Source organism: Callospermophilus lateralis, chromosome 11 (genome assembly GCF_048772815.1).
Source record: "Callospermophilus lateralis isolate mCalLat2 chromosome 11, mCalLat2.hap1, whole genome shotgun sequence".
Lineage (NCBI taxonomy): Eukaryota > Metazoa > Chordata > Mammalia > Rodentia > Sciuridae > Callospermophilus > Callospermophilus lateralis.
In genome coordinates this window covers 76,674,746-76,684,283 of record NC_135315.1, presented here as the reverse complement: position 1 = coordinate 76,684,283, position 9,538 = coordinate 76,674,746, and the positions used below count along the sequence as shown (strand labels likewise).

General features: G+C 42.8%; 1 pseudogene; it reads right to left on the bottom strand.

The window, feature by feature from the left end:
* Window positions 1-5,972: 5,972 nt before the first annotated feature.
* Window positions 5,973-6,480, bottom strand: LOC143410616 (succinate dehydrogenase [ubiquinone] cytochrome b small subunit, mitochondrial-like; annotated as a pseudogene).
* Between the last annotated feature and the right edge of the window lie 3,058 nt (window positions 6,481-9,538).

Here is a 9,538-nt window from a genome sequence, read left to right as displayed (position 1 = left end):
GGAACCACCATTTGACCCAGCTATTCCCCTTCTCGGTCTAGTCCCTAAAGACCTAAAAAGAGCATACTACAGGGATACTGCTACATCCATGTTTATAGCAGCACAATTCACAATAGCAAGACTGTGGAAACAACCTAGATGCCCTTCAATAGATGAATGGATAAAGAAAATGTGGCATTTATACACAATGGAGTATTACTCTGCATTAAAAAATGACAAAATCATAGAATTTGCAGGGAAATGGATGGCATTAGAGCAGATAATGCTAAGTGAAGCTAGCCAATTTCTTAAAAACAAATGCCAATGTCTTCTTTGATATAAGGAGAGTAACTAAGATCAGAGTAGGGACAAAGAGCATGAGAAGAAGACTAACATTAAACAGGAATGAGAGGTGGGAGGGAAAGGGAGAGAGAAGGGAAATTGCATGGAAATGGAAGGAGACCCTCAGGGGTATACAAAATTACATACACGAGGAAGTGAGGGGAAAGGAAAAAAAATATAAGGAAGAAAAATGAATTACAGTAGAAGGGGTAGAGAGAGAAGAGGGGAGGGGAGGGGGGGAGGGGGGATGGTAGAGGATAGGAAAGGCAGCAGAATACAACAGACACTAGTATGGCAATATGTAAATCAATGGATGTGTAACTGATGTGATTCTGCAATCTGTATACGGGGTAAAAATGGGAGTTCATATCCCACTTGAATCAAAGTGTGAAATATGTTGTATCAAGAACTATGTAATGTTTTGAACAATCACCAATAAAAATTAATAATAAAAAAGAGAAAATATTAAAAAATTATAGTAATAAATAAAGGTATTGTTTCCAACTACAACTAAAACTAAAAAAAAAAATCCCACACTACAGTCATTTACTTTCCACATCAGTGCACTGTACTTTGGTATGCCCAAATCCTCAGGAATCTCACTGATTTTTTTTCCTTTTAGATCATTTTAGCATGTATTGAGACTCTAAAAGTACTTCCCATAAAAGAAAAAAATGGACAAATTGGATTTCACCAGACTGAGAAACTGCTACTTTTGAAAATCATTTTACTTTTAAAATGAAAAGGCAATTAAGACATGGGTCTGAAATGAGCTGGTATCCAGAATTTATAAAATAACTCTTCTTATTACTTTTTCTCGTACAAAGTATTCCCCTTTTCTTTCCCTCTAGCTTGCTGCTTATCACAAGGATCCATGCGGTTGCCTCCCAGAAAGGTGATGTGGGATTTCAATGATTTCTAACTCCTGATGTACATATTCCTGTCTAGATCTCTTCTGTGTTTAAGAGGGTCCAGGCACATGACAATAGGGCATTACAGAAATGATGCTATGTTCTAAGGCTAGGTTCTAAAAGACACTGTACCTTCTGTGTGGTAAGCAAGCTGCCATGAAGTGGCCATGCTCAAGAGTCCCCACAGAGAGGTTCATGGGACTAAATACCTAACAGTCATCACTAACCTGCCCAGCATGGGCATCTAGATGACTTTGTGAGAATTGTCCAACCCATAAAGCCTCAGGTAACTCCAACTTTTGCTGACATCTGACTGCAACTTCCTGGGGGACTCCCAAACATACAACTTAGCTAAGACTCTCCTGAATTCTTGACCCACTAAAATTATGTGAAATGATGAATGTTTACAGATTGAAGCTGTTATATTTCAGGGCATTTGGGTAAGAAGAAACTGATAATGAATATAGGGGAAAAGGAATGTGTAGCTTCAATTTGGCTTTGGATCTAAGCCATTTTTTTTACTTGTGCTTTGATCTCTTCAATTTTATTTATTGTATTTATTTTTCAGTTCTGATCCAACAGGTAGAGGAAGAAGAAGAGAGTGAGAGATAGGGAAAGCAGGATGGAGTTATTGATAGGAATATCATGGGAAATGGCTAAATGTGCAAGCATCTCCTTCTCCAAGGTACATAGTTCCTTAGAAATGTCAGTCTTGCTGAGTGGCTTTTTTTATAGCAGGGCTCTTTGCAGCCTCTATCTGGTTTTCACTCCATCCAATATGGAGGAGGGTCTGTAACTCAATGTTTCAAGACCAACTCTTAAAACTTTACTTACTTTAAAAGCATCTGTAACAGCCCCCAAGGAAAGATACAATGAGGAAAAACCCCAAAAATAAATACCTGCAGACCTCAAACAACACCCTAGAGAGCAGCCCCTAGTTCAGAGGCACCAGTGTGTGTAGAAGAAGGAGTTTGGGGTCCAGGAAGTTTGATAATGATTTTACCAACCAGCCAAGAGCTGGCATCTTCTCCCATTCTCCTGGTGGATTTCCAGCAGGCACCTGGCCAGCTGCAATCAGTCATCCTAATCTCTATCAGTAATGAGAACTATGTGAGATGTTCCCTCAGATAAATTGGGCAGAGACAGGTTGAGGAGTATTTTGAAAAGAGTGGGGTCTGGGCTGGTCCAGCCATTGTGTCAGCTGGCCATAGTTAGAGGACTTTTATTTTCTGCCATGTCTAAATCTGTGGGGGAGCAGCTACAGGAAGGCAAACTCACCAGCCTCCTCTGGCCTGGCATGGGGGATGGGGGTGGGGTTTTGGGGGGGGTAGGTATCTCCCTAATTAACAATAATTAAGAGGGAATAGTTATCCAGCAAAAAACTAAACTGCTTGGTAATCAGTTAAAAGAAATGTCAGAAAACAAACAACAGAGTGGCAGGATAATCCAAATCTATTCTCCAAGAGAGAAAAACAAAAAACCAAACAACAACAACAAAAAAAAAATCTGAGTTACAAACAAAAGAAATAGGCCTTCCAAAATGAAGAATAAACATGAAAAAAATGCTATTGGAATTGTTTAAAATGTCTTTTACAAGTGAAGCAAATTAATTCTGCATGTTTTAGGGTTATACAGAGAACGCAACAGTGATCTGCCTTTAGTGGGTAAAATGACACTTTTTCTTTTAACAGTAAACCAAAGCCTTGGTGGCTTCAAAGAGCATTGCCCTCCCTGGGGCCTCTCCACCCAGCTCCATTCCCAGCCATTTCTGAGCATTTCAAGGGACTTGGTTGCTCCTAAGGGCCTGCTGTGACGCCCTCTCAGGTCTTGAGTTTCTGGGACCTTGGCTCCATAATTTGCCCCAGTACAGGGAGGCTGGCTGAAGTGTGACCGGGTTTTCTAACCCCTGAAGGTTGGTGGCAACTGCTCTGGGCATCTTTGCAGTGTAGGGAGCTACCTGGAGGTGCGACTGGAGGCCCCCAAGGCATCACCTTTGTGTCCACGCATTCTGAGGCGCAAACCCGAGGGTGGGCATGGAAGCCAACTGCGGAGACACAGCAGCTGCCCCCGCTTCCCGCCCGCCTCGCCAGCTGCCCTTGGCAGGCAGAGGACACCGGCACCGGCCTCCTTCTACCTTTAGGGCAGGCAAGCAAGAGACTTTGCCTCCTACGTCTGGCCCCCTGTGCTGGGCCGAACACCCCAGCCTGCGCTTTGGAACCAACTGTGCCACAGCGGCAGATGAGTGTCTTCCACAACGAGAGAGGGGATGATGACAAGGACCTGAGGACCTGATTGCAAAATGAGGGGAGAAACAGGAGCAGGCACGCTGCAAAAAGGTGTGGTGGCTCCTGGCCCTAAGCCTGAAGGTCCAGCGCGGCAGGCGGAGGGCTATCGGGCTTGCCATGGCAGGCGATGCTGCATGTCTCTGCGCCATCTGGGCAGCTGCCGCTGTCCTGTTCTCGGTATTGGGCACCTCAGGTAAGACCCCGTGTATTCACTCATGGCTCAGACGGTATGCTCGCAGCTCACCCCTCCCTCCGGCTTTGGCCCTCACTTCGTGGTTAGCTCCAGTCCTCCGGACGGGGCCAGCGTGAACCCTGTGCTCTGGACGGGGCCAGCGTGAACCCTGTGCTCTGGTCAGAGCGCCTAAGGCGGCCCTGGGCTGGTTCCACCTTCTGGGAATGGCTGAGTATTTTCAGAATCCGGGGGCTGGGCTTGGCGGGGGCGGAGATCCCTTCTTCGGGGCTTTCCAGAGGTGGTGAGCAAGCTAATGTGGGACTGAGCACAAGTGCGCTGGAGCTACATTCCGGCATCTGCCAAAGTGCCAGGTGGATCTCAGAATGTGACTGGGTCCTTCCTCCCCGAAGTTACCCATGCAGGGCACAGGAACCCTGGTACCCCATCTGTTCCCGAGTACCCTAACGCCAGCGTGGGCTGATGCCCTACAAGCGCTCGGGTTGGACAAAGCCCAGGGAACCCACTTTTGCTGCGGCGGAGCTTTAGGAGGCCAAAGCTCTTGAATCCAGAGACCAGGCTTTCTCTAGCCTTTTGGTTGAAGTGTGTGGCTTCCCTTTTAAGTCTTTTTGTCCCTCACCGTCTAGTGTGGCTGAAGTGGCTTTTCTTGTGCTTAGGATTAGGGGCCCCAGCAACATCCCTGACTCCAAGTTCCCGGAGGAGGCGACCGCTTGGAGCAAAGGGACTCAGCCCCATGGTGCCTGGCATTTTCTTTTGGGGAAGCCCTGTCCCCTAGGGGCCTTGTGTGGGCTAGACTGTGGATCCAGAAGGCAGCGTTGGAGATCTGCCTGGGGTGCCCCTAGAAAGCGGTTTAGTTCTCACGGTGTAGATAAGGGTACCTATGGTCTGAGTACCCTTGGCCGGATTCCAGGCAACCTGCAGGTTTGGGCGATGATAAGCAGGGCACGGGAGGACTGGAGGCCAAGAAGGTTCGCTTTAAGACCTAAAAAAAAAAAAAAAATGTGAGAGACACTCTAAACTCTTAAAGCGGTTTCTGTATACACTTTCCTTCCACATTCCTGCAGACAGGTGAGAATTAGGGGACAGTTGCAGGCAAGGGGCACTTAGCTCTTCCCATGTCCTGATGCTAAAAGCCCGCTCTGCCACTCTGGCTGACCCAATGGACCAGAGGCAGCATGTTGAGTGGACTTTCATATTGGGGGGCAGTGCTTGGGTTTAAGCAGATACTGATTACATCAACATTCTTAGATGGCTTGACCTGGAAGAAGAATTACATTTAAAACGCTGTCCATTAAAGCATAAACCGTCTGGAGTGCACTATGAAATAAGTAAACCTCTTTTTTCCCCTCTGTATTTCTTTATTTATTTAATTTATTTATATATTACAGTGTAATCCATTACAATTCACTGGGCTTGACCCTCAAAACCACATAAAAATAAATAAAATAAAGGTTAAAAATGCTTTAAATCTTTTTTTAAAAAAAGAGTAGAATACATTTTTATTATATAATATTTTCTTTTTTAAAAAATTTTCTTTTCATGGAATACATTTTCTTTTTACCAATTCCCACAGTGGGAAAGTAATTTATCATTATTTTTAGTTTTATATTTGTGAACAGATTATTGTAGGACAAATACAACACATTTTAAAATTATATCTGGAATTTGTAATATTCTGGTATGTTTACAAGGAATGCTTCTCTAACTTGAGCATCTCTAAATTCAGAAGCTCTCCAATCTTTCCTTCTTAGAATACAGAAATATGTAATTTGAGATTTTGGCATCTCCTAATTTTAAAGTTTCCCTAGGACATAAAACCTTCAGTAGCTGATATCAACTGAACAGACAGGGAAGTTTGCAAAAGAAAACACTATCTAATTTTTTGCAAAGTCATGAATTAACTGTCTTTCCCTTTGTTCATTATTTCTAAGACAAATGCAGACATGATCTTATACTGATAATAATAAAGCTAAACTCTCTTTAACAGACTGACAAAAGCAAAAACTCATGCATAAAGTTTAGTCATACCATGAGTCTCATGAACTTGAAGACAACCCAATTAACTCACTAGAATGCAGAACCAGGTCTCATAATTTCTTGAATATATTTTCTCTCAAACCTCTTCCTCACCAATTAAATTTTAAAATAACCATGTGATTAGAAAAAGATTTGCCCACAAGTGAACTTTCAGTTATTTCCTCCTTACTGTGAGTTGAATGACAGAGCAGAGGCAGAAGCATACAATCAATTCTCAAGTCAAAAAAGTCAAAGCTTCCATAGCATGGCACAAGCTTTGCAGATGCCCACATTATGATAGTTGAAATAACCTCAGCCCAGCAAAGGTTAAAGCTGAGAGTGCCAAAAGGCCTGCCTTGGCAGCTTTCTGCGATGCATCCCCATGAGCATAATCAGTGACAACTTGTCCAAGGTCCCAGTGACTATGAAGAGTGAAGACTGCAGCCAAAGAGAAGTCCATTGCAGAACAAGGATTCAAATATGCAGCTGGAAGGAGGCCCAGGAGCAAAACACTGACAACCTTCTCACTAGTCCAGTGAACAGATGCAGCCTTGGAACCAGAATGGCGGTTTGGTGACAGGTGAATGTGCTGTGTTCTAGTCCATCCTGGGGTAGGTTGCTCCTGGAGAAAAGCTGAGACCTGAGCAGGTCTGACCAATGGGGTTCAGAGGAATAGAGCTTGGCCTCCCTGAGCACCACAGAGGATACCCACTCTTGAGAACTGCCATCTCGCTTTTGAGGTTTCACGGTTGTCCATCAACCCCTTAAAACGTTTTTTAGAAAAAGTGGTAAATAATACAAATGTACAGCTAAAACCAGTGCAATGAAATAAATCATGGCACATTCTTTTAGAAGATGCAGATTGTTAGATTTTATCAGAACTGAACTCACAGGGATTCAGGGAGGAGCAGGATCCAGGTGTCTTTGAGGCCAGATAATATTTCATTGAAGGGGCTGAAAATTTCAGTCTTAGTCTATTGTCTGGATTGCCAGAACTTTAACTTTTTCCCCTTTAAATTTTTATTACAGAAATCTCCTATATATTTAAAATTAGAGTATTACAGTGACCCTGCTGTGATCTGAATGTTTGTGTCCCACCAAAAATCATATGTGGAAACCTGCTATCTAGTGTCCTAATGTCAGTAGATGGTACCTTTTGGGAAGTCCTAAGGACTTCAACCTTTGAATTGGATTTTTGTTCTTAGGAATGAGGTTAAAGGGAGCATGTTAGGCCTTTTTGTCCTTCTGCTTTTCTTCATGTGAGGACACAGAATTTGTCCCCTCTGGGGATAGAGCCACAAGGTGCTATTTCAGAAGCAGAGAAGAGCTCTTACCAGATACCAAACCTACTAGCACCTTGACCATAGACATCCCATGCCCCAGAACTGTGAGAAATATACTATTGTTTAGAAATTACCCAGTCTGTGATATTTTGCCATAGCAGCAACAATAGACTAAAAGAGAACACCCATATATTTTCACCTGGCTTCAAGAGTGACCATATACTGTTATTTATTTTCATTTCCCCTGGCCTCCTTTGTGGGTACTAGACAGCCAACTTTCCCACCCCCTTTAAGTGTGTAAGAATTAAGTTTGGACAGAACTGGTTTATTCCCCCACATAATCACAGTACTGTTGTTACAGAAAACAATATCAGCCACCAGTCTTTCTTTTTATGTGATATCAGGTCTTCCTCAGTTTTCCAGCCATCTGGAGAGGGCCCTTTACTCATAGGGCATCCTATTTACCTTGGTTTTCCAAGTGTTTGCCTCTTGTCCATGCCCCGGTTCAAATTGTTCTTTAGCCACACCCTAGTATTCCCTTGTGCTCTGAATTCCTGGAAGTACTGTTTTTTTCTGCATTTGCGTGGACCCCCTGTGTCCTGGCCACACAAACTCAGGCTCCTGTCTTGGAGGCTTGGAGTGTCTCTGACTTCCCTTAAGGTCATATTGGGCACAGATATAGGAAAGTTAAGCTCATAGCACCTTGTGGTTACATCCCCAGAGGGAACAAATTCTGCTCAGCCTTGGTTACTCTAGGTTTCCCAGTTTCCTTGCTCCCAAGAACCATCTTTTTGTGTGTCCTCCTGGTACTCCTCCAAGAGAAGCGTACTGAATGATACCATGAAATGGGCCACTCTCCACAATTCTTAGAGCCCTAGATTTATTAGAATAAACTGGACATTAGGGTGGGGAAAGGAGAAAGAAGAGAGGAAGGCATTTTAGCTTTTGGGGGTATCCTTCCCTCAATTTACAAACAACAACAAAATACTTAGTTTTGTGCTTTTGGGTTTGAAAGTTTTTATATCTCACTATAATTTCAGGCTGTGGGTGGAGAAAGGGTTTACAACAATGAGAGCATATGAAGAGATGAACATCCATGACATGCAAATAACTCATAAGAATGGAGAGGGGTGTAGCTCAGTGGTAGTGCTTGACTAGCAGGTACCAGGCCCTGGGTAATGTCTCCAGCACCAAAAGAATGGGGAAGAAATGGGACAAAGGTATAGTAGTGAGGTAGATTGCAGAAGAATACATACAAAAGGTCACTAACTTATAGGAAAATTTTGGTTATATTATCAAGATAGTATTGGTTGGAAAACAATGACCCTATGGTCTTCTGACTCCTCTAATTGGCTGATGTTAAAAGTGAGTAAGTAAGAGTGTGTAAACTTCAGTGTGGGGAGTGTTGCATTGTGGTGCATAAATTTTTCCATTTATGGCCATTTGGCAATGCTTATTAGCATTTAAAATCACACATCTGTGGTCTGCTGAACAGTATGTGAACTATTCCTTGTGCATGTCACTGTAATGGTGCAACCTTGGAAACATCTACCTGTCTTAGTGAGAGCTAAATAAACCATGTGCCTTCTTAACTGTGGGTTAATATGTAGTGGTTAACATGAATACAGAAATCAGTGTGTTCTAATGAGGGATATTTCAAAGTGGTACTTTTCTGGATGGGAGAAGATCAAATTTATAGAATGACAGATTTACACTGCATATAATGATCTAATAACTCTCACTTCTCTCCCCCATTTATCCATTGATAGCCACCTCAAGAATAAGATGTTAAAATGCCTGTAATGCCAGCTACCCTAGAGGCTAAGGCAGTAGATTCTAAGTTTGAGGTCAGCAAGACCCTGTCACAAAATTTTTAAAAAGGGGGGAGGGGCTGCTGATTATGTAGCTCAGTGCATCTGACCTGGGGCCTAATCCCCAGTATTGTTAGGAGGGACACTTCAGTGATGGGGAGGGGTCACCTGGGGAGATGAGGAGGTCAGTTCCTCTCTTAGCTGCAGTTGTCTGTTTACTTATTTATTTTAATGAGGAGGCCACATTCATAGGAGAACAAAAAGTTTAGTGTATTTTGTAACATTTTTACCTCCTATGCCTAGTGATCACCATATTGTATCCTTCCGTTAAGCTCTCAGGGAAAGTGTTTATCTCTATAAGTTGGAATTCAGTGGGCCCTTCACATCTGCAGATTCAACTAACTGCAGATTAAAAAATAAATAAATAAATAAAATTAAACAAAACAAAACTTCTAGGAAGTTCTAAAAAACAAGTTGAATTTGCCATACATTGAATAGTATGTGAATCCATATAAATAAGATGATACATAAGCAATCTGGAGATGATTTAACTTATACAGAAGGATGTATGTAGGTTATATGCAGTTTTGCCATTTTTTGTAAGGGACTTGAACATCCCTGGTTTTGGGCATCTCAGGGGTCCTGGAACCAATCCCCTGTGGATACTGGGAGATGACTAAATGAGTAGGAGGTTGCTGACATGGTGTCTTTCCCTCATTGT